The sequence below is a fragment of the Protopterus annectens genome, chromosome 2.part0 (genome assembly GCF_019279795.1).
Source record: "Protopterus annectens isolate FY-2018-M chromosome 2.part0, PAN1.0, whole genome shotgun sequence".
Taxonomy (NCBI): Eukaryota; Metazoa; Chordata; order Ceratodontiformes; family Protopteridae; genus Protopterus; species Protopterus annectens.
This window is the reverse complement of record NC_056728.1, coordinates 91,122,623-91,148,019: the sequence shown is the minus strand read 5'-3', so window position 1 is coordinate 91,148,019 and position 25,397 is coordinate 91,122,623. Positions and strand designations below refer to the sequence as shown.

The window sequence follows — 25,397 nt, the reverse complement described above, 5'->3', positions numbered from 1 at the left end:
AGGTAAATGCATTTTACTTTATGGTTTTGTTTTTCCCTTTGTTGTCTTGCACTTTCACAGTGGTATCTGAAAAGGTGGTGTCCCTGTCTAGTATTGTTTATGGAGCCATTTTTAGGTGCTGTATGAAGATCTGTGTAGCTATCAGAAAACCCTGCATATTGGGGAATAGCAGCTTATATTTTGCATTGCTTTTTGTTAGTGACTTCCGTCAGTGGGGAGTAACTTACGAACAGCATTTAGTAATGAGCATGATAATGGTGGTCACATTCGCCATAGTAGTATTTATTGTGTAGTAATAAAATTAGTACTCAGAAATGTGTGATCGACACACCAGTCAGTGTGCCTTTTAAAAATTGACTATTGCCAACAGGAGTAAGTTTTTCAGTAAATCTCAACACCCCTCTCTGCAAACTGGAGAGTAAGACCTTTTCTCCAGGCAGTAGAAGCTAATATATTAAAGTTTCACATAGCTGTGAAAACAAACTTCTTTCTCGGGCAGCTGTAACTATTAAAGAAAATAGTTATTACTGCCCTGTTCTTATCACCATAAACTGAAGAAAACTAATCCAAGTCTGGGAGTTACAGCTGCCCTATCCTCTACTCTGACTATAACCTGGATTAAATGCCAGTCAAGGGAAATCACCCTTTTTTTTTTTTGTTAGTAAAGTGGTTCCCACTGGAGTTCAGGAAGCCATTTTTATTGATGGGACTGTGTGTGCATCGGCTCATGTGAGTTTGAACGCTTGTGCAGTACATGCTTTGTACATCTCTTTTCACAGGCGGATCAAAGGAAAAAGACTGTTTTATTTTATACAATCACATTCTTTAGAAAAGGTAAGAATTTCCTAAATAATGTGATTGTGCAATTAGCAATAACCCATGACTGACTGTGGGTAATGCTGGATTTGCCTGCGGTTGGCTTTGTTTAATCACTCGGGCTTTGCCCTTGTGATCAAGCCATGCCAATCCATAGATAAATCCAGCATTACCCACACTTGGTCAGGGGTTATTGCTAAAGTATTGTTTTTAAAGGTCCTATACACTTCTATGCACACTTAGCTGTGGGTTATTTTAGTAGTAATAAGTGTGGGTTGTTTTAGTAGTAATAACAGAGAACCCCAAGGTTTGCTTCAGTAAGTACAAGGTAAAGTAGTGAAAGCCTGGCTTGCAAACTACCTGTAATGGTAAGCGAAGCGGATTATCTAGTTAAAAGTAATTGGAAATGACCTGACTTTTAAAGCCTGATAGGTTTGAAGGCATGCAAGTCAGACACTCCAAACATTATGAGACATTTGATTAGATCTTATCTTTCTCTGTCTTAAACATGCACCATGCCACCCATGTTGGTATATCTCAGAAGAAAAGTAAAACATTTTCTAGAATCTATATGAGGACCACAGTTTACCCATTTTGTCGTAATGAGAAATTGGTATTTACACAGATCAATTTACTGTATGATCCTTGGCCTCAAAATTCCATTCTCTCTGAAAGGCCGTCTTTTTGAAACATTCAGATTTCTTCATGTTAGTACTACTATCTTAGACCTTTCCATTCCATTTAAAAATACTAGAAAATCAGGTAGCGTAACTTTCAATATTGTTTATGAATGTTTTGAAACATTTACCCAGTCATGATTTCACTTTTTGTCACTGGTTTCACTTTAGTGTGCTTAATTGTACATAAAGATTTAAGCAGAACAGCTGGTAATCCTCTGGCCATGTATTTTACTAACTTCTTTTTGTTCATTATTTCATGTTTTTTACTCTGGGAACACACTCTCTATCAGTCTACCTTATTTGTTTTGGCATCTGTTGCATTTTTTTATTGACGCCTGCTGCAATCTGTTAACAGAAATGTGTAGTTTTGGAATGTTACAGAATTCAGATCATTTTTTGCTTGTGTGTATGCAGCAACTGTATTTAACCAAGGCCCTCCCCATGTTTCCCTGTTTGTATCACGATAGAACTAACAAAAATAATGACAAGGCCAGTGCTGAACTGGTGACACCATGTTTCTTGCCAGTTTCATCCCAGTGCCATGTGCTGAATTTATCAGGAGTGACTCAGGCTGGCTCTTCAGCTTTCATACAGACTTTCCAAAACTAAGGCACTTTCTGCAAATAAACAAGTTTAGTCAGGCTCTACAAACCACTTTCCTATCCAGGGTATTATGGTTGGCCTCTTGCAAGAGTGACACAAATCGTAGCAGTCAGCAACTCCAAACTCTCTCTCATGCTGGCTCAGAGAAAGCCCCTATGCACTCTCAAATTGGCTCTGGCATGCTGGATCCCACCCACACTTATAGCCATTTGTACTGGACTACCACGTGGAAGACTTTAGTAAGATAGCTGCTTTCATTACTAGGAAACCATTTAATTGGTGTTGCAGTGTAAAACCGTAGTTTAACCAGCTAACCGTATTGTTGTTGCAACACTGATTATATGGTTTGCTGGTAATAATAAAAATAAATAGCTGTTTGGTGGGAGGCTTGCTTGCCCATCTGCTCCCTATTTTGAGCAATACTTCTCCAGTATGAAGGAAAGCAAGCTACATTGGAGACTGGGCACCATTAAAATGAACCATAAACTGGTTATCCTTGTGTAATGTTGGTAAATGAGGAAGTGTGTAGCTGCTAGCAAATTTGTTTGGAAGAGTGATTTGTGGTGATGTCTTACAGGGGTAACCACGATTAGGGGTGCACCTTTTGAGCAGCTACAAGTGCAACACCACCTTTTTCTTTCTATGAACGCCCTCCTATTTCACTGAAAACCTTAATGTGGATCATACAGCAGTTAGGTTACTTGTAACCTTACTTTTCTTTTATCGGATGTTCACTTTCCAGTTGGTTGGTGATGGTGAATCGGTTGGTGATGGTGAATCAATAAGCAAATCAACATTTCAAAGGAGAAAAGCTGGACTAAAATATTTGGAGAGACCATTTGCCAGCTAGCTACATTTCTACAAGTATAATCTCTTCAGAGGTTAAAATAAGTAAACCACATTTAGGAGAGTCACAGACTCTCAAAGTATTAAAATAATTGTTAAGTAATGATGCTGCTGCAGGAAATATGTAAAACCATAATCATCCCATGTATGGCTGCCAACCATCAGGTTTATTCTGTTGCCATCAGTGTCTTTGTGCTATTTTGCAAATGTTCCTTTAAGTAAGAAATGGTGATTGGGGTCACTAGTATGTTTAGACTGCATACTGAAGTTTTAAATGAAATAGTACTGCGTCTGGCACTGTACCTGTGAACTGCTAACATGACTCATCCCATAGTCATGGGTTTGATTTTGTGTTTCGCCTCTGTGCATACTTGGTGACTTTAAACAATTCATTTAACCTGAATGATGCTTGTTGATAGTTCCTTAAAAGAAACATTTGTGCCTGATGGATGTTGGGCTGGTGAATGGAATGAAGGAAAGACTAAATGTGGCCGCTGTCGCACTGAGCAGTTGATGACCATTTCCTGTCTCCTGACTGCTGTCATTGCAAATGTAAACACATCCGTACGTATTAAGGGAATGTCACCCCAGTATACACATCCATGTGCTCTAGTCCTTGAAAGGCTAAAGAAAATTAGATCCTCCCCGTTAAGATTTTTAACATGATTTATTTTTTATTTTAGTATAACATAAGACTCTGTTATGCCCTTGGACACTGATGTGCAAAAATCTTTCTGACTAGCTCATAATCTATTAGTACTATTTAATTTATTAACTGGGTATGTGAACTGTTCCTCTTCAGGCATGACCCAGGCAACAGAGGCAAGTGTTAAGTACAACTTGTATATTGGCAGTTTAGTCATTCAGCCGGCATGTTTTTAAGATGTTGCAGAAACCCTGACTCCGCATAGACTTGGGAGTAATGTGTAGAAGTCCACAATGACTAGGATTCAGAAATGAACCGTGGACCTTTTGCATTGTGAAGCAAATATCTTGCCACTTGTGGTTGTTGAGCACATTTTGAGGAAATGGTAATCCGGTTTCACTGGTTCCTGTCTGTTCCATTGATTAAAAGGCTCTTTGCACAACTTTGTATATCACCCGTTTCAGAATATTAGAAGATACAAGAGTGTGTGTGTGTGTGTGTGTGTGTGTGTGTGTGTGTGTGTGTGTGTGTGTGTGTGTGTGTGTGTGTGACGTGACACCCTGAAAAAGTACAACTTTTGTGGGGTTTTTTTTTGTGTTGTAGTCTATGTGCAGTGATGACTTTCATTAAGAAAAAAAGTGGTTTCTTCTCCGAGTTGACTCAAGTCGATGTTTAGCCATATATCCTCATTACTGGGTGCCACCTTTTACTTCAACCCCCTTTCAGAATTATCTTCACTTGACACCAACTCTTCTCACCAGATTCTGTTGCCATTGCAGGCGTAAACCACCATTCTTTCTTTTCAGCCACGTGCTCAATCTGTCAGCGTACGTTATTACTGATAATGTTATGGGTACTCTGAAGGGCCCATATTAGATCTCTAAGCTTCCCTGTTTCCTTTCACATCAATTTTAATTGTCAGGATTTTTTTTATCTTCTGAGTTGGTTCTCTTCCAGTCAGTTGAATTCAAAATGCTGTGTCTGTAGTTGAGAATATATTATCTGATGTTGTTAATCTTCATATTTCCAAGTTTAGCCTAATAACAAACTCGTGCCTGCCAAAAAACTTTCGAGCTAAGCTGTTACCCATAGTGCCTTCTCCCTGTTACCTTGGATCTTGTTTGCCGCGTAGCCGAAAAGCCGTGTCAAGCCAGCTCTCGGCTAAGTACTTAGTTTTTTATGTTAAAAAAATGTTTCTGAATATTTTTCTTATCGTTATACTATTTCCATCGTTATCCACTCTTTTTTAACTTTCCTTTTCAACTACCTTCTTGGTAATTTCTTAACATTGGTGGTACGTCTTTATCCCTTATCCTCTTGAGGTAAATTTTTGAATACCATTGTTGGGATTTCCCCCTCCCTTTTTCCCCAAAAAAAAAAAAAAAAGAGAGAGAAAGCTTTCCTCTGTCTCGCTTTACTGTTTGTTGTATTATTGTGTACTATGTTGGGGGAAAATATAAAAGGAACGTCTGGTTTCAAACACTTCGACCAGTGTAGTTGCAAAATGCCAAAGTGTGACTTGCATTTATCTTGTGTATATTGTTTGGAGGTTCCTCATCTTTCAGTTCAACCTCCTTGTACCATTTGTCAGGGGTTCAGCTCTCAAAACCCTTAATGAGAGACAAAACAAGTCGCCCTTCTCAGAGGCAATTTCTGTGTCTGAGGGCTCACCCCCTCCTAGAAAAGAGCACAAAGAGACCACATTCTGTTCCTTTACCCTCGGGTGATAGAAAAAAAAACAGGAACCAAGGCATAAATTACCAAAATTCACTTGGTCGTCTCCAGATTTAAAACTGACTTCTATGGCACTGTCAACAAAAATTGTCTGCACCTGTTACAGCACTGACAACGTCTATGGCACCTATCTTGCCTAAGTTGCAAATCTCTGTCTTGGTGCAATATTTAAACTTTGACACCGATCATGGCACGGACCGTATCCACTGCACCAAGCTTGCCTACAGTGCTGTCCTGTCTGTTCCAATACCAGATATTTCTTCCATACCAGTCTCCAGTCTCGAGACTGGTGCCGAAAGACCACTCTGCATGAACCGGATACTCCCCTACAGTGGCCCCTTTCTTGGGGCAACAGTTTAGCCCTTTCTTAGAATGGCCTGACCCCCCCATCAGGGGATATCCAGATCAACCAGGAGCCTCTCTGAGTTGGATGTGGTGTGTCTGGTGTACCAGCTGCTGATGGCCAGAGGGATTGCTACACCTACCAAGACTCCGTTCTCATCATCTCCATGGACTCCTCATCTTATTCTCCTCCTTTGCCCTCCTTGCAGGCATTGAAGTACTCTGCACCAATTCCTTTAACAGCTCTCACTCCTTCGGTTCCAGTGGTAGATTTCACCGTGGTTCCAGAGCCGACCTTTTGCCCTTCGACTTGTTCTGAGCCCGATCATCCTTTGGGATCAGGCCTGGACTGTAGGCTCTGGGGTGCCTGATATGGCACCATTTTTTTTTCTACAGTGTCGTCTACCATGGTTCCAGGAGTTCTGACTGTACTGAGTCCCCTTGGGGCTCCGTCCTTGGGAGTGAGTTTGTCGGAGCGGGGTGTGACCCCGGTTCAGAGGTTGACCTTCTCTGTTCCAGGCTCCCATTCCACCTTCCAGGTGATGGGAGAGGACCCTTGCCTCTGCAGGCAAACCGTCAGCGTTGGATTATTAAATGTCCTCCCTCTGAGCTGCAGCTGACATAAACCACTGCATCTGGACATTGAGCACAAGAGCTTCAGGATACTCTACTGCAGGGTGGCCCCTCTTCTGAGTCCTCATCAGAAACTCCTGCTGAAGAGGTACCATGTAAGAGAACGTGCAAGAGGAAGCACATGGACTCCCCTAAGGAGTCCCTCACTGAGGACACTGACTACAATGAAGGGGAGGGGTTTCCATGGTCTCCCCCTTTTATGATGTCTCCTTTGGAGACATTCTGGAAATCCTTAAACAGAGGGGTGACCCAAGTCCACCAATCCCTCCGAGGAGTCCATGTTCCTGCAGGCTTTTCGTGCTCGACCCTCTACTTCCTGGATGACCTCGCCTGCAGATGAACTGGTTCATCTCATCATGCAGTGTGCATGGACGAGTCCTGATACTGTTGAACCAATCCCATGGAGACCAGACCAGATTTTATCCCCTCCTGAGCAACATCCACATTGGTCCAATGGTCTTTCTGTAGATGCTATGGTGGTGGTGGCTGCCACTAGGAAGGTGCTTGCTGAGGAAAGCCAGACTCTCCATCCCCCAAACCGGAAGTCTCTGTTGGTAGATAGGTTAAGGAAAGGAGTCTTGGCTTAATCGACCTTTTTTAGGTCTTTGAACTACCTGGCACATTTCACTAGGCTTCAGAGAGACCTTGTCTCCGAAACCTTAGCAGGAGCAGTCTCTGAAAAGGTGTGTGACAAAGTTGCCGCACAGCTTGTACTCTGGAATCCATATCCAACTTCTTCATGCATTTGATTTCCCACACTACTGAAGGAGTGGCTAGAGCGGTGGGTTTAGATGTTGTCATGAGACGTCACGCCTGGATGCGCCTCTGTGACTTTGTGGACCCTTTTAAGTCTTCTTTCTTAACGCTCCAGTGGAAGCTTCACTTTTTGGCCCAAAAGTGAGACACACATTGGCCAGGTGTGAGAAGGATGGCAAGACCCTGTCTGCCATGGGTGTATGTTTTTCCACCCCCCAACGTCCCTACTCTAGGAACCAGAGGACTGGAAAGATGTGACACAAGAAATCTCTGAGTCCTTTCTGTGACGTACGTGGCGAGTTTACTCCCCGGGGCAGAGGGGATCCGCATAACCACGGGTCCAGAGATTCTTTCTCTGGATAGCCCTTCAAGCCCTCCTGAGGAGTGGCTCAATTGCTTTCCTCTGGAAGCAGCCAGGGGACGTTTTTACCTGTACCTTCCTGCCTGGCAAACACTAACTACACCTTCTTGGGTGCAGAGGATCATAATCGAAGGTTATCGGATCCCTTTCAGTCTTTACCTAAAGTCATCGACAAATTCCCAACGTCCCACCCAGTCAAAGGGAAACAGCAGCCCAAGAAATACAAAAGCTGCTTCAAAAAAACGTCGTCCAGACAGTCTCACCAGACCAGATAGAATCTTGAGTAGAATTTGGATCCTTTTTAGTGCCAAAAAAGACAGGGAACTGGAGACTTCTGGATCTTAACATCCTGAACAGATTTGTCAAACAGGAAAAATTCCAGATGGTCATGGTTCAGCCTATCCTTCCATTTTTGGAGAAAGACTATTGGATGTGCTCAATAGACCTTCAGGATGCATATTACCACATAAGAATGGACAAGTGCTCCAGAAGATTCCTTGGCTTCCAGCTAGGAGCCAATTGCTTCCAATTCCGCACACTGCCCTTCAGACTCTACAGCCTTCAGAGTGTTCACTAAGTGGATGGCAGTGGTAGCAGCGCACTTGAGACTTCAAGGATTCCGGGTGTTTACATATTTAGATGATTGGCCTCTCACCACCCCCACCAAGCATCTACTGGAGATGGCTCTAAACTATACACTCAAACTAGCAGAATCCCTGGAAATCTCAAACTGGGGAAAATGCAACTTGATTCCCTTTCAAACCTTGGAATTTATAGGAGCAAAATTCAATACACGTGCTTGCCTAGTCTCTCTTCTGGACCACAGAATTCACAGGATAAGATCCCAAATCTGGATGATAATCTGTCAAAACCTAGTCTCATCTCAGGCAGTTCTTCAACTCCTGGGCTCTATGGCAGTGTCTATTACCATAGTACTCTTAGGCAAGACTACACATGACAATTCTCCAATTGCTGCTACTGACACAGTGATATCCCTTGCACCATCCTATGTCTTTTCAAATACATATGACTCAACGATGCAAACAGGACTTAATGTGGTGGTTGAAGCCAGATGAGCTATGGAGTCTCCCCTACTGCCCATCTCTGCCCAGGGCCACAGTGACCACGGACGCTTCCCTGCTAGGGTGTGGGCGCTTTACCAAGGAGAGACTGTCCAAGATACCTGGTCAGACATAAAGGCCAATTTGCATGTCGCTGTCCTAGAACTGAGGGCAGTGCTTCTAGCGTTGCAAGCATTCCAGCCCACCCTTCTGTCAGGGACTATTGCTATACATTCCAACAACATGTCAGTAGTCTGGTACATCAGCAAACAAAGGGGAACCAAGTTCTATTTGTTATATTGAGAGGCCATGAGAATTTGGCAATGTGCGATGTTTCTGACCGCTTTCTGATAGCAACACGTATTCCCGGAATTTTCAATGTGATTGCTGACAAACTGAGCAGATGTAGCCTACTGTCTCACGAGTGGTCCCAGATGTGGTGCTGAAGATTTTCAGCTGCTGGGGTTAGTCCTGGTGTGATCTTTTCGCTTCCCCACTAAGCAAATGCAGCAGCTACTTTGCCCTAATCCCCCCCAGAGGGGGAATCCCTGAGGGACATTTCAGTACACTATTAGCCCACGGGACTTCTGTATGCCTTCCCCTTGATTCCCCATTTTCTAAAGAAGGTTCTCCATCTGAGAAGCAAGGTAATCCTCATTGCCCCTTACTGGCCATGACAAATTTGGTTTCCCTTCCTTTGGCCTTGCCTAGTACACCAGCCTGGATTCTGGATCCAACTCTGGAACTGATCTCGCATCCACAAGCGTTGATGCACCCCAGCCTTCCCAGTCTCAAGCGGACAGCTTGGTTTCTCCACTTCGGTAATAGGCAGGCAGAGTAACCTTACCTCCCCTGTACATCATATTCTTTTGGCTTCACATAAACCAAATACCAGGAAAATCTCAGCAGGTGGAAGAGATTCCTTATTTGGTCCCAACAAAGGAAACTAGATCCTTGCTCAGCTCCTGTTACTGTGGTTTTGGATTATCTGTCAGGTCGTCTGCAGTCTGGAGTGGCAGCCTCCACAATTAGTCCATTTGGTAGCAATCTCAAACTTTCGTGATGGGTTTCCAAGTTTCATCCTGAATCTCCCATCACCTCTGCAAAACTTTATAAAAGGGGTCTCGTACATCAGACCACCTTTCAAAGAACTAATTGACCCTTTGGAATTTAACGCTAGTGCTGCAATCCCTGACTATCACCTTTCGAGCCTGCAAATTCTTGTGATATGAAGTTTTTGTCCTGGAAGTCAGTTTGTTTTTAGTAGCTATAACCTCAGCTAGATGCATATCCGTGCTTCAGGCCTTGTGTATCAAACGTCCTTGTATGGCCTTTCATAGGGACAGAGTATCGCTCTGGACTTAACTTTTTTGACAATTAACCAGACGATTGAGCTACCTGTATTTTTTTTCCAAACTATTAAAAATAAAGGGGAGTACTGCCTTCATTTGCTAGATGTGCATAGACAATTATGTTTTTATCTGCACAGAACAAAACCAGTACGTAAATCAAACCAATTGTTTGTATCTTTCTCAGGCCCAAAATTGGGGGGGGGGGCCCTGGTTCTAAAGTGACCTTATCTAAATAGTTGAGAAACTGCATATTCTTCATCTACCAACATAATAAAATTCCTCTGCTGAGCAAGGTCAAAGCACAGTCGACCAGATCAATGGCAACTTCTGTGGCTTTTCATTCAAGGGCTTCAGTGGATATCTGTGCAGCTGCAACCTGGTCCCCCCCCCCCCCAATACCTTTATTACTCATTACAAATTGGATCTGGTCTCCATGGGAAGAGCATCCTTTGGTTCAATGGCACTTGGGAACATTCTTTCTGAAGTTGTAAATCTTTATTCATACTTTACAGATAGGACCTCTGTTCCATCCTCTGAACTGAAATGGCCATTTCCTAGCTCATGCAAGCCCAAAACTCTCAGCTAAGAACCTACCCACAATGCCCCTCTCCTAGATACTCCAGATCTTGTTTGCCGCATTCCTGGTCAGACGTGTTTAGCCATCTCTCTCGAGCCAAGTAGTAATTTGTTTTTATGACCGTTTTTCTTCTGAATTTCAAAAATGTTAGCCAACTTGGGTTCTAACCTAGGCCTATTTACCTTTTTTTGACAGTCCCCCTCTCCTGTGTTTGACGGGCTTCTTTTACTGGTGGTATTCAAAAAAAATTTTCTACAGGATAGTATTGTTCCTTTTACCATGTCAGACAAAGTTTAAATTGGGTTTTAAACAGTGTGACAAGTGTGGACGTAAGGTGCCTAACTCAGATACATGTCTGTTGCATCTACTGTTTGAGCGTGGATCATTTGAAAGCGGATAGTGACATTTGTACTGGTTTTTCTAATTGGACACTAGCAGAACGTAAGAATAAACCTATTTTAAAAGGTTTACTCAAGATACCTTTCTCTGAGTCGCCGTCTGGGTTGGAGGTCTCACCCCCTCCTAAGACCAAAAAATGTAAGGAAAAACTGAGTCGCTCAGTCCCTGCATCTCCGTCCATTAGGGAATGGAGTCCATTCCGTGCTTCACCGGTGCTCACCTCTTCGACATCAGGATCTGTGTCCTCTCCCTTGGTGCCGACCATGGTATTCACTCCTATCTCGGTTCCAAACACAGCACCACTGACTTCAGTGCAGTCTTTGGCTCCGATAACTCTTCATACTTTGGCTTCATCCCGTCCATGGTGCTGACAGCCTCCTCAGCTCCATGGGCACCGATGACTGTACATACGTTAGCACCATCCCTGTCCACGGTGCCAACAGCTTCTTAGGCTCCAAAACCAGATTTCATGCCAAGGACTAGGTATTCTCCTAATTATGATCCTTTCTTGGGGCCTTGGGGCAGAGGTTTAGTCCCTTTTATAGAAAGACCTGATTCCTCTTCTGCACTTTGGCTCCATAACCAGATTTCATGCCAAGGACTAGATATTTTCCTAATTATGATCCTTTCTTGGGGCCTTGGGGCAGAGGTTTAGTCCCTTTTATAGAAAGACCTGATTCCCCTTCTGCAGCCTCTTCTAGATCCACTAGGAGTATTTCTGAACTAGACCTAGTGCGGGTTGTGGACCAGCTTCTCGTAGCTAGGGGAATGCCCATTTCAGCTAGACCTCCCCTCCCCTCTGGCTCGGAATCTTCCATCTCCTATTCCCCTGCTCATCCCCCCCCCCCAGCTCCTGCTTCGGTACATACTATCTCTGCTCCGACAGCAGTGCCTTCCCTGTCGGCACCCATCACCCTTGCAGCATCGGCTCCATTGTAGCCGATGCTTTCTCGTAGTGGTGCTTGGACTGTCTGTACCTTGGTACCTAATCTGGCACCTATTTTCTCATTGGCACCGTGTATGTCCACTGTTCTTGACTGTTCCCAGTTCTCTCATCACCCCTCAATTGGAATTGGTCTCGGGTGCTCCTCCTGCTGAGGTGATGAATAAGGTCCTTCACTCCGAAGGCTCACAACCAGACCCTAGGACACCAGAATCAGAACCCCCTGTGAAGACAACCCCTTCTCTGGAATCCTCTTCAGAAGATCCCACTGGAGAGCCACCTTAGAAGAAACTGTGCAAGAGGAAGCACCTTGACCCCCCGGAGGAACCCATCACAGAAGACACTGATTGTGATGAAGAGGAAGGGTCCCCTCGTTCTCTCCCAGACTACGTTTCATTCGGAGGCATTCTCGAAATCCTCAAACAGCGGGGGGGGAATGCAAGTCCACTAACCCTTCTTCTGAGGAATCCGTGTTTCGGCAGGCCTTCCGTACCCGGCCATCTACTTCCTGGGTGACCCCACCAGCAATTGATCGAGTTAAACTAATTGCGCATCGTGACTGGAAGGCCCCGGACAATGTAGAACCTATCCCCCGGAGGCCAGACAATTTTATCTACACCTGTTCCACTGTTCATCCTCCAAATAGGGAATCCCGGATCATGGCCAGACTGGGGAAACGGATGTATGCTTCAGTGACCTTTGCCGTTCGGTTGTTGAATTATCTGGCGCACTTTACTCGCCTCCAAAGAGACTTAATTTCTGAAATGGCTTCCTCTTTGGTGGGGGTGCTGCCTGATGAGGTGGGTGACACGTCTCCTCACAGCTAGCTACCCTTGAATCCATCTCAAACTCCTTGATGCGTTTGATCTCACACTGCTGAGGGGGCATCCCGAGCAGCCGCATCTGGTGTTGTCATGAGATGTAATACTTGGATGCGGTTGTGTGATTTCGCAGACCCTTTTAAATCTTCCTTCGTTAACGCGCCTGTCGACGAATCTGCACATTTTGGTCCCAAGGTACATGACACACTTGCACATAGTGAGAAAGACTGAAAGACCTTGCCTGCTGTGGGCATATGTTTTTCTAACCCCCAGAGACCCTACTCCAGGAACCAGAGGGGGGAAAGATATGGTTCAAGAAATCCCAAGGATCCTTTCGTGACACTCGTGATGAGCAATCCCCCCGGGGCAGAAGGGGCTACTGGTATGAAATACTTCCTTTTTGGGGTAGAGGGGGTCCACGTAACCAGGGAGCCAGAGATTCTTTCTCCAGCAGACCCTACCAGCCCTCCTGAGCAGCTACCCGATTTGCTTTCCTCTGGAAGCAGTCGGGGATCGTTTCTCTCTGCATCTACTAGCCTGGCTTCTTATTACTACCGATGTTTGGGTGTAGAGAATAGTATCCAGAGGCTACCAAATACCCTTCGACCTAACTCCCAGACCCGTCAGACGAATCCCAGATGTACCACCCAATCAGAGGGGATTAGCAGCCTTAGAAATAGAAAAACTGCTAAGAAAGGGTCATCCAACCAGTCCCACCAGAACAGACAGATCCGGGTTTTACTCGAGGTTTTTTTGATGCCAAAAAAGACAGGGGACTGGAGACGAATCCTGGATCTCTGCCTACTCAACAGATTTTTCAAACCTCAAAAATTCCGGATGGTCACAGTACAGTCCATTCTTACCTTCCTAGAGAGAGACAATTGGATGTGTTCTATAGACCTACAGGATGCGTACTACCGTATAAAGATGGATCGCCGCTCCCGGAGGTTTCTCTGCTTTCGACTGGGAGCCAATCACTACCAGTTAAGGGCACTGCCATTCAGTCTCTCAACAGCCCCCCCCCCCCCGAGTGTTCACCATGTATGACAGTAGTGGTAGTTCATCTTCTACTACAAGGATTCCAGGTGTTTCCCTATCTCGACGACTGGGTCCTTACTGCTCCGACCAGGAATCTCCTAGTTCTCTGCCTTTCTTACACAAGATCTTGCTCTCCGCTTAGGGATTACAATCAAAGACAAATCTCAGATGTCTCCAGCAAAGACACTGGAGTTTATTGGAGTGGTCTTCAACACAACATCCTGCCAAGCCCCCCCCCAGGCTTTTGAAAATAAGACACCAAATTCAAGTCCTTCTACCTCACACGTTTTGTACCACCACATCTGGTACTGCAATTCTTGGGCTCCATGGCAGCTGCCATTACTTTGGTACCACTGGCGAGTCTGTACATGAGAATCCTGCAGTGGCTCCTCTCTGCACACTGGTCGTTGTTAACCCACCCACTCAACCACATGATACGCCTTACGAGCGTTGCAAGGAGAAAATGCTATGGTGGATGGAGCCACAAAAGAATCTTTGACGTTGATCATTCTGTCTTGCCACGGCGACCACGGATGCTTCTCTTTTGGGGTGGGGAGGACATTTCCAGGGAAAGACTGTCAAATACCCCTGGACCCCCCCCCTCAAGGCCAACTTGCACATAAATGTCCTGGAACTGAGGGCAGTTCTCTTAGCGTTGCAAGCTTTCCATGCTTCCCTGCCTTCGGGGACCATTGCAATTCAGTCAGACATGTCAGTTGTCTGGTATATCAACAAGCAAGGCGGAACCAGATATTACCCCCTATGTCTGGAAGCCATGAGGATTTGGCATTGGGCGATAGCTTCCAATCGCTTTCTTTATAGCAATGCACATTCCCAGGAGCTCCAACCTTATTGCGGACAATCTGAGCAGGAACATCTTGATGCCTTGCGTATGGTCCCTCAGTCCTGTAATTACCGCTTGGATCTTCCAGCATTGGGGCAATACTTGCTGCAACCTGTTTTCTACCCCCTGAATTACAAATGCAGGAGCTATTTTGCCTTTATTTCCCCCGAGGGACACTTTAACACACGATTGGCCCCCGGGTCTTCTGTATGCCTATGCCTTTTGCCCATTTCCCTTCACCCCAAAATTTCTCCAGAAAGCTGGAAAGGCAAAGTGATCCTCATTGCTCCCTACTGGTCACGTCAAGTCTAGTTCCCTTTTCTATGGCCTCATCTGATTCACAGCCCGTGGATCCTGGATCATTCCCAGGACCTGTTAGCCCATCCTCAGGGATTGATCCATCCTAACCTGCATAGTCTCAAGCTCACAGCCTGGTTCCTCCACTAACAATGATTGCCAGACTACCGGACATCCCATCTCCTGTTCGTGAAATTCTTCTGGCCTTGCACAAACCTTCCACTAGAAAGGTTTATTCTAGTAAATGGACTAGGTTCTCTATTTGGGCCAAAGATCAGAACTTGGACCCTTTCTCTATGTCTATTCAAAAGATTCTGCAGTACCTGACTACTCCTGCATACAGGAGCCTCCGCTTCAGTGATCACTGCATTTGGCAGCTATCGCTAATTTTTCAGTTATGTCACACCGCCTATGCAAGACTTTTTTGAAGGGAGTGTTGCATGTTAAGCCTCCCTTAGATCCCTGGGACTTGCCTATGGTGCTTCAATCTCTTACAGGCTCTCCCTTTGAGCCTTTTGATTCATGTGACTTCAAATTTTTGTCTTGGAAAAACATACTTCTAGTAGCAGTCACCTCAGCGAGAAGAGTATCTGAGCTGCAGGCCTCGAGTGTCAAGAGCCCTTACTTGATCTTCCACACGGGCAGGGTGTCCTTTTGTACTGACCCTTCCTTTTTGCCCAAGGTAATTTCTGTTTTTTCCCTTCCTTTTTGCCCAAGGTAATTTTCTGTTTTTTCCATTAATCAATCTATTGACCTGCCGGTTTTCTTCCCAAGGCATTCTAGTAAAGGGTAGTATCTTTTGCACACCCTTGATGTGCACCGACAATTTCGTTATTTGCACAGGACTAAAGCTTTCAGGAAAACGGACCAATTGTTTGTGGCCTTTGCAGGACCCAAAGTGACCTTATCCTCTTGGCTTAGAAACGCCATTACCTTTATCTTCCAACAGAATAAGCTACCCTTACCTTCCAGAATAAAAGCTCATTCTACCAGATCTATGGCTACCTCTGTATCTTCATTTCAGAGCGCCTCTGGATGATATATGCACAGCAGCCACGTGGGCAAGACCTCATACCTTCATATCTCATTACAAATTGGATTTGGCCTCCAGGGGACAAGTATCTTTTGGTTCTATGGTGCTCAGGAATATCCTTCCTTAGGGCCACCCAGGACTCAAGTAGCTGGGGACTCTGTCCTATCTGTAAAGTATAAATAAAGATTTACAACTTCAGATAAAGAAGTTATGTCTTACCAATAACGTTCCATCTGAGTTGTAGATCTTTATTCATTCTTTACGTCCCGCCCTCCTTCCCCCTGCCTGGACTTCTTGTGGAATTCGGGTGCTCCTGGTTAGAGTATCTGCTCAGACAGAGACTCCTACTTTTTCTTTTACTACATCTTTACCTAGGGCGGGCAAACTCTATCTGGAGTATCTAGGAGAGGGGGGCATTGTGGGTAGGTTCTTGGCTGAGAGTTTTTGGCTTGCATGAGCTGGGAAACGGCTGTTTCGGTTCCGAGGACGGAACCGAGGTCCCATCTGTAAAGAATGAAGAATAAAGATCTACAACTCTGATGGAATGTTATGGTAAGACCTAACTTCTTTTTCATAAGGGCCTTCCAGGTCATAAAGTAGCTGTCCCATCAGTAAGGAATGAATGAAGATTAACAACGTCAGATAAAGATGTTACTTTCTTACCATAAAGTTCCATCTGTGTTGGTCTTCATTCATTACGTCCCGCCCACCTTCCCCCTCCAGAGGCTCCTGGAGGATCGGATTAGGTCCTAATCCTGCTTTAGGGTTTCTGCTCAGGAAAAAGCCTTTGCTTTCCTTATGGGCAAACTTGATCTGAGGTAACAGGGAAAAGGGGCACTATGGGTAAAAGTTTAGCTCGAGTTTTTGGCTGGCACGAGCTTATTAGGCCAACTCTGTTCCGAGGACTGAACCGATACCCTAAAGTTTCATCGGCGTTGGTTATCTTCATTCATTTCTTACTGATGGGTAAGAACATAACTTCTTTTACACTTGGCAAGAACCCTTGATTAGCAGGTTGATGGATATTTAGTAGTAAAAGAACAGACTTGCGCAAAGAGGTTCCTAGGTGGCAGGTCATTAACTGGTAAAGTAGGTGCATAGGTAGAATTTATAAACCTGCAGTAGTGTCTACACAAGTACACAGACTAATAGCATAACTGCATTTATGCTATATACTTTTCTATGAAAACATTTGATTCATGCAGTAATGTTTCACGTTTAGAAATAGTTCAATAAAATTTGACTTTCCTTGGTGAATTGTGTTATGAATAGTTTTATAATTTGAATTTTTCTGATGAAAGCAGTTAAATTGATTAATTCTGATGAAGAGGCTGGCTCATTACAGACAAGCTTGTGTCGACCTTGGCGCATATGGGGGGAAGAGAGCAAAATCCATAGCTGATTCATCCATTTTCATTTCCCCCCTCTGACCTGGTGTATGCACTTTTCTGTGAAACAGTAATGCAGACCCGATTATAAAGCTGCAGTAAAAGAAAGGGACAGTTTATCTGTATGCCTGGAAGTAGCTTTAAAGTTTTGTTTAGTCCTATTTTCTCCCAATTTGTCGACTGATTAATGTACCTCATACAGCGGACTAATGAACAAAATGATTGGTGATTTTTAGCAACTGTGACCAATGAATTTGGGACTAAAGTGTGTGTGTGTTTAAAGTTAGTATGATTCTGGGTACAGCAAGAAGTGTTTACATGCCAGACCTGTATTGCGATGAGTAAATACGGATCTGCTGATTTAGATTATTCTATAGGTCATTTATGTATTTCTTGGTATTTGACTTTGTTGGCTCTGCAGTACACTGTAGGATTTAAACCAAAAACACGCAAGGCCACAGAGGAGTCCAACAAATCCAGCTCAACAACTTAAAATGTAATATTACCACTTTCATTTAATTTTATAACAAAATTTTTATAAAATAAAACAAAAGCGTTAATGTTGCGGTAATATTACGTTTTAAGTTGTTGAGCTGGATTTGTCAGAATTTTCGTGGCCTTGCGTGTGTTTTTGTTTTTCACACTTAAGAGTTTAATGAAGCAGTAAGGCAACTTGAGTATATGTTAATAGGTGTTTTTATAAACTCTGGTTCAAAAGCATTCAGCAGCTGTTTGCACATGAAGGGAGTAAGGCGTATGCCTGTAAGCTGAGTGCATTCAGCCACTGGGTATATGGCAGTTTGTCTTTATATACCCCCCCCCCCCAAGACTTATTATAGTTATGCAATAGAACACTTACTGTTTTCACAGTGAAAGATGTGTTTAACAGAAGTAAACAATTTATTATTATTTTTTTTTAAAGTTGTTTTTTTAGCTTGCTACCGCCATTAAATGGATGTCGCACCAGTTTTCCACCAAAGAGGTAGCAATTACTCGAAGCTTGCAGTTTCAGATATTACTAAGTAACTAACTTGGTGAAATTAGTTAAAAAAAAACGGGATGTGTTTAACTTGCATAACTGGTACATGCTGGAAGGCGTACAGGTTTTCTGGTGACTTTTGTGGGGATTACAGTACATGAATGCTAAGAATTTGCAGTCCTAGGACATATTTAATAAAGAGTTCATTCACTGTATGTAGTAGTCCAAGTGAAACTAATCATGTTAAAACTGAGATTTTGGTGACTGTTATTTAAAGGTGAACTTAAGGCCGTTCGTCTGAATGTAAAAGGGTGCTTTGCTTTAAAAAGAAGGGAAACACCTATTTCAACTTCCTGGTTTTCAGAGGAAATGCCACGTTGTTTGTCTTGTGGAGTTTCTACTCCCTTTGAATTTCTGTTGCCTCATACTTCACTAAAAGTTTTCTTCCCCTTTATCTTGCATCAGACCCATGACATCTGCACAGATGATTTTTCTTTCTTGTAAATTTAAACGTTACGGTAATATGCTATTCTTAAAATATTGTGCTTTTTACAAAGTGCCTAAACCCCCCCCCCCCCTCCATTTTGCCTGTGTATGCCTTCCCCAAGTGGGGACACTTGCCGATTGGAACTGCTTAGGAATCCTTCTGTGTACAGAAAGGAGTAAACTGTAGCAGATGACACTTGTCTTTCACAGAAATTTCTAGATCAAGTTGGACAACTTAAAGGCACACTAAAAGTGATATGCACACGTTAGCTTTTTATTTATTTAGTAAAGGAAACTTTTGTAGCTGTGACTATCCTTCACCACAGAAGTGCCTGATTAGACGGACCATTTTGATAAAATTCTGCCTTTGCAGCTCTGAGGGACTGTTCTAGAGAGCCGACATTGCTTGAATTTCCACTTTAATGATACATAGCCTTGCTTGCTTTAACTTTGCTATTTTGAATGTGTAAACTCTGGGGAGACCAAATTAGCTGTTGACAGTTATGGCTGCACACCTTTCCTTTAAAGTGTCAGCAGTGATCGTTTCACTGCTCAGATAATTTTGGGGAGATGAGTTGCGAGGGGGAGCAGCAAATTTAATTCTTTTTAGGCGTTAAAGTTGAAGCCGGTGTGGTACAACAGAATTTACGCAAGTGGGAGGAAGCTGTTAGTCTGGCAGTTAGTGCAGAGTGTTAACGGGTCGTAGTTTTAACAAGCTGCTACTTGTGGCCCAGGGTGTGGTTCCCTCGGCCTTCATTTACCTGCTGTGTAACTCTGAGTAAGTTACTTTAACTAGGCAATGCTTTGGAGCAGTTGGGCTAGATCAGTGGACTTCTGGACCACATAACTAGTAGCTTTATTGGAGTGTTCCGACCTGTTGTGATTTTTGCTGATATTTATTTCTTGTGCTAAGAGGTTGGAGAGGTATGATCTCTCTGTTTAGAGTATTGTATGCATGTCCTCTGCATCTGATCTTTGCCTCTCTAGTCGCTATCCGGTTAAATGCCTCCATCTCTGCTGTATCGATGTTCCCCATCAACACCCAAAAAAGTATATGCATTTCTCTCTTGGGGGGGGGGGGGTAGGAAGAGTCTGACTGCCTCTGAGAGTAATCCAAGTCCAAGAAGATCATTTTCAGTCATGCAGTTAAAGATGAATGAAAAATGTCATATCCAAGACACAATTTTAGCTGTCTTTATTTTTGTGTTAATTTAATTTGGTAAACCATTGAGTGGATTGATTCATCAGATAGCAATTTTCCCACTCCATATGAAGTAAGAACAAATACAAAATGCATTTATTCTGGATAGTATGTGCATGTAAATATGGAGTGTGTTTATATATACACACATACATACACACACACACACACACACACACACACACACACACACACACACACACGTGTGTCTTCTTGCCGCCATTACAAAATGTGATGAGGAAATGACTGATTAACTCTGCTACTTCTGTTACAAAAACTGATGTTTTAACAATTCTGTTCCCAAGAGGTTTTCAGGGTTTTGGTGTGTGTAGGTGGTGCTAGATGAACTCTAAAATTGTTGAACCTCAGAATAATCCGAATTCTGCGATACCACAACCATGATGTTACCAAGCAGATCACATCAGTTTCACTTTAAAGTGTCTGTTAATAATGCGTCTTATTTCTGCTTAGCACTGTGTGTGGGGGAGAGGGGAGATAAGTGGAGATGAGAGTATACCAAGCTAACATTTGCAGGCTAGGATTACTGTTCTAAAGATGTCACTCCACACCTTTTTTATGGGTAATTCCAATGAGGTGCAATACCGGTCAGTGAATGAGTTTGAAAGTAGTCGGTCCCAACCTGTAGTCTCTACTGCAAGCCAAATTTGCCTGCATTGTGACATCGCCTGTACATCTGCATCAGTATTATAGGCATTACGGGGAGGGAGGGGGGTACCCTGTGATGCCTGTAATGCATGTAACATGAAAACTGAGAAGCAGCAGGTGGCATGCTATGAGTGTTTGTACGTTATGCCACTTGGCATTTCGGTCTTCATTTTATGTTTACAAAGGCAACTGCATTATTTCGTGCTTAGTGCATATACACAGATTGCCTGGAATCACACTGTTGCTAGTTATCACCTTTTATGGCAGCCTCGTACTGCAGGCATTGTAGAGGAAATACATTACTGTTGGTGAACTACAGGGGGAGTAAAGTTTAATAACTGTGGTTTGTGTAGGGCTTCCAACCAGAGGACTTCATAGTACTCTCTCTCTGTTTTCAAAATTTCAGCAGGTGTATGGGCACTCCCTATTGTAGTGCTGCAGTCAGAGGTGTATAGGAGTGAATTAGGCACTTGTTAAAGACGCCAACTTGTAGGGGGGACTGAACCTTAGAAAAATTTGACAGTTTGTAAGCTGTTATTGCTGTAACTTGTAAACAGTTATTTTAACAAAAACAAGCGGTGTATAAGTGGTGATTGTTACCTTTACCTTTTTACAAGTTTGTTTATAAGCTCTCTGTAAGCAGCCATTTACAGATGTCAGGTGAGGCACCAAATTCTTTTGCAGTCTCTCTTCCTGCAGTTCACTTCCAAGATACTAGAGAATATCTGTGTTTATTTAAAAGTGGCCAGATTGCTTCAGACGTGTTTTTTTGTGTATAATTTTTCTAAAAAAATTGATGTGCTGTACCAATTTAAACTTGCCTTGAGTTTTGGGATAGTTAAGGGGAAGTTGAATGTGGTAATTGGCAAAAATTCTTATGAGCATGTTCCACGTGATGGCTTGCCTAATGCAAGCTATGAAAGCTTTGCTGACATGGTGCCTTGGTCATAAAGTATGTTGTAATATGCCCCATCATATGTTTCATTGCTGTCCAAGAAAACATTTTGCTTCTTAATGACCACGTATGTGCTGGTTACGTCATCAAAGAACATGGGTTGCATAACTGTGAATCATCTGCATCCTCGATTCCCTGTATCGCATTTTTACCAGGGGTTCGGGGTATAACATCAGGATTAGTCTGTGTGACCAAATCCCCTAGAAACCAATGTGTACTCTGCCATGTGGCTAACCCTGAAAGTTCTTGTCTTCGTGTGTTTGCACGTGTATACATTTTTGTGTGTGTTTTATTTTGAATAGATATGTATAATATATGTACATATGTCACGGATACATATATGAATATTATATATCTAATTTATGTGATGGTTGTGTGTGTATATAATATAAATATGTATATACATAATGGTCTGTTTTTTATATATATTATACGTGTGTGTGAGATATATATATATATATATATATATATATATATATATATTATATATGTGTGTGTGAGATATATATATATATATATATATATATATATATATATATATATTTACATGTGTGCGATATACATGTAGGAATACCTCCTATCCCCTACATAACAGGGCTTCTGCCCTTCCTATAGTACTAACACTGCCCTTCTAACCTATGTAGACAATGTCAGTAAAGCTGGAGATAACAGTAAACTTCCTTATTTCTCGACTTGTCTAAAGCTTTTGATACAGTTTATGACCGCAAACTTCTACTTCAGATGTTTTCACTTTGGTCTCTTTCTCTCTCAGCCAGCTCTCTCAGCCAGCCTTTCTGTGGTTCAGAAGCTACCTGTCCAATAGTTATCAGTCTGTAAAATGGCACATCACTCTCACTTCTTGCCTCCTAGTCACCCCTGGTGTACCACAAGGGTCTGTCATTGGACCCCTCCTCTTTAACATTTTTACCAACACCCCACATACATCCACACAACAGGCCACCCTACAATATGCAGATTATTTTACATCTGGCAACATTGTACACCTCCAAAAATACTCGGAAAGCTTTAACAGCCACTAAAACATAGCTTCATAACTCAAGGTCATGGTGAACCCCCAAAAAAGACCAAATTACTACTAATTCCCCCAAATTTCCTCTCTCGTGAAAAAAAAATTTGAAGTCCTCATTCTTGATAATATAACCACTGAAGTCACTTCTTTTAACATATTATAAGGGTTGCTAATGGGTGATGATCTTGCATTCAACCTGCATATACAAAATTTCATTACAAACAAGGGATGCTTTACGGAGCTAAAAACTTTCTCCGATGAAACTAAAACTACATTTGGCACAAATAGGGAGGAGATAAAATAGTAATCTCCAGGCCTCACAAAAATTAAAACTTGAACAATGCTATAAAATAGTTGCTAAATGTATAGCAAATACCCTTTTCGGAACCCACAACTGCATAGCACTAAAAAAACAAAAAAGCCTAAATTGGTTAGAACTGCATCCTCAGCTAACAGATGTACAGTTTCTTAACGCCTATAAAATTACTCCGCCTCCATCTGCCTAACACAAAAACACGTTTTACACAGCTGTGTGTTCCCAGTCGGTCATTGCAGTCCATTGAACAAAAGCTCCTATCAACAAACCTAGTTAAATATGCGGGGCATTCTGTACTCGTACAATGTTGCTAAGGCCTGGAACTCCTTACCTGTTTCCATCAGGTCTGTATCCTCCCTCCCCATCTTTGAAAGTCACTGCGAAAGACTTACAATTTGGCTCTGTTCTTGCTCAGAACCAGGATAAAGTATACTTCCAAGATGGCTGCACATTGAATAACAGCTTAACTCTAGCTCTCCCAGTGAGAAAAACTTAGCAGAAAAGGCCAGTTGATTTGTATTTTTGGGTAAATTTCAGCAACTGGTTAGTGTACTGTTTGGATGCCAGGAAAAAAGAAATGGGGAGGACCTGAAAAAATATCGGCTACAAAGTGTTAGGAAAAAACACTGACTGGGAAAAGTACTGCAGCTGTTCAGCAAAAAGCAGGGCAAACTGCAGGCATGACTTCCAGTAACCTAGAGGAAAGTATATCGACTCAAACATTGAAAGGATGGAAAAAGCTTTAAACAGGTATTCAGAGGAGGTGATAAAATTGCAAAAGTCAGAGGTTGCAATGAGGAAAAGGCTGGCTGAATATGAAACTGCTCAAGAAGATTTGTTTAAAAAAATGGTAGAATTAGAGGACAGAGCACGTAGGGAAAACTTGAGATTTTCAGCTGTACGAGGGAAGCTGGAAGGAACAGATTTTATTAAGTTTATTAAAGCACAAATAAGCGACTGGACTGGTATTCCACAGCAGTTAATTGAAAGGGCACATAGTGTGTATGCTCCAAACCTGGCTATGAGAAAGCAACCTAGAACTTTTAATAGTTAAAGATGCAATCCTGCCAGCAGGAGTTGATTCTGATTTAAAACTAGGAGAAAGTGGGAGACAGCAGCGTGTTTGATTACTCATTGCACACCGGACAGAAGAGGAGTAAAATTTATTCCACTATTCAGGGAATGTCGAGAAGCAGGCATGGGATTCAAACTGTGTACCCAGCTATCTTCATAATGTTCTTCCCTGGAGGGACAAAATAATTTTTTGATGAAGTACACGCTAAGGCGGAAAAACAAAAGTTTTGTCCAGGAAAAGTGAACTGTGAAATGGAAGGAGATCTTGCTGCTTTTTCTTCTGGTGATAAAGGCCACAGAGAGACACTGCCAGTGTTTTAACGGAAGATGCTTGAGAGAAGGAAAAAAGCACAAGAGTTGACTTGAAGAATCAATAGTATGTTGGAAGTCAAGCAGAGACAGAATTTGGGTGATGGAGATGAATAGGAATAAAATGTTAACTTGGAAATGGACAAATGTGGGATTTATAATTTTATTTGTGAAACTTGACAAATCTGAAAATATTGTACTTTTTTTGACTTTGTTAAACTTGTAGGATCTCTAAAGCATATGCCCTACTTCATGTCATTAACGTTCGGAAAATACTTGGCTTTCTCCCTACTTTTCCCCTCTCCTAACTGTAAGTAAAACTTTTTTTTGTCTTAATTGTGCTATTTTTTTTTACAGTGCATGTTTTTCTTTGCATGCAATAAAGTAAAGGTTTCTCAGTTATTTTAAGTGTAATGGGGTACTAATGGAAACTGGTATTCCTGTGTTTTTCTTTTTTCTTTTTTCTCTCTCTCCTTTAAAAGAGCAGGAGAGTAGAACATTGATGTTCTTTTTCTCACTGTTGCATAGGGGAATGACTGGTTTAAGACCTTTTAGTGTGATCTAGTAACAAGTTTTAAGAGAGGAAGTAAATGAAAAATATTATAAGGATATTTTCCAGAAATGTATGCTTGGTAGCAGTTCTGTATCTGGTCCTCGTGTCTGGAGATCTCTGATGAAGAGAAATGACTAGAAGATTATGATCTCTGAAAGCATTCACGTGTGTTCCCAGCTGGGAGAGCTATAAAGATAAGACAAAACCGACAGCAGTTCATAGATGCACAGGCTCTATCATGCATTATAGCATGGATAACCTTTCTTTTATGTTAACTCGAGTCTGAAAGTGTGGCAGTCCATTTTTGGTGTGTTCCTATTGGGAGAGTAAAACGTCACTGTTTGAAGATGTACATAGTTTTGTATGTTAGGTTTTTTGGGGGTATTGGGGCATGTTTGCATTTTATCTTTATTTTGTTTGAGGGCTTTCAGTAAAGTTTTGTAAGATTTGACATGGGCTCAAATGGATATGATAAGAAACCACTGTATAAAAGATCAACCTTCCAGACAGTGTGTGCATGTAACACAAAAGCTGCAACTAAAAGCTGTTATACATGATGTGACGACTGGGGAGAGATGGGCAATGGCTGCCAGCCTAGTCAAATAGAATTATATATCAAATTCTGTCATCTGTATAAATAAATGTAAAATACAGGTTT

At 42.5% G+C, this 25,397-nt stretch overlaps 1 protein-coding gene across 3 annotated transcripts in view; it reads left to right on the top strand.

Annotated features, from left to right (window-relative positions):
• The window catches only part of RALB (RAS like proto-oncogene B), an 810,790-nt gene that overhangs the window by 14,305 nt on the left and 771,088 nt on the right, over positions 1-25,397 (top strand). The window lies entirely within an intron of this gene.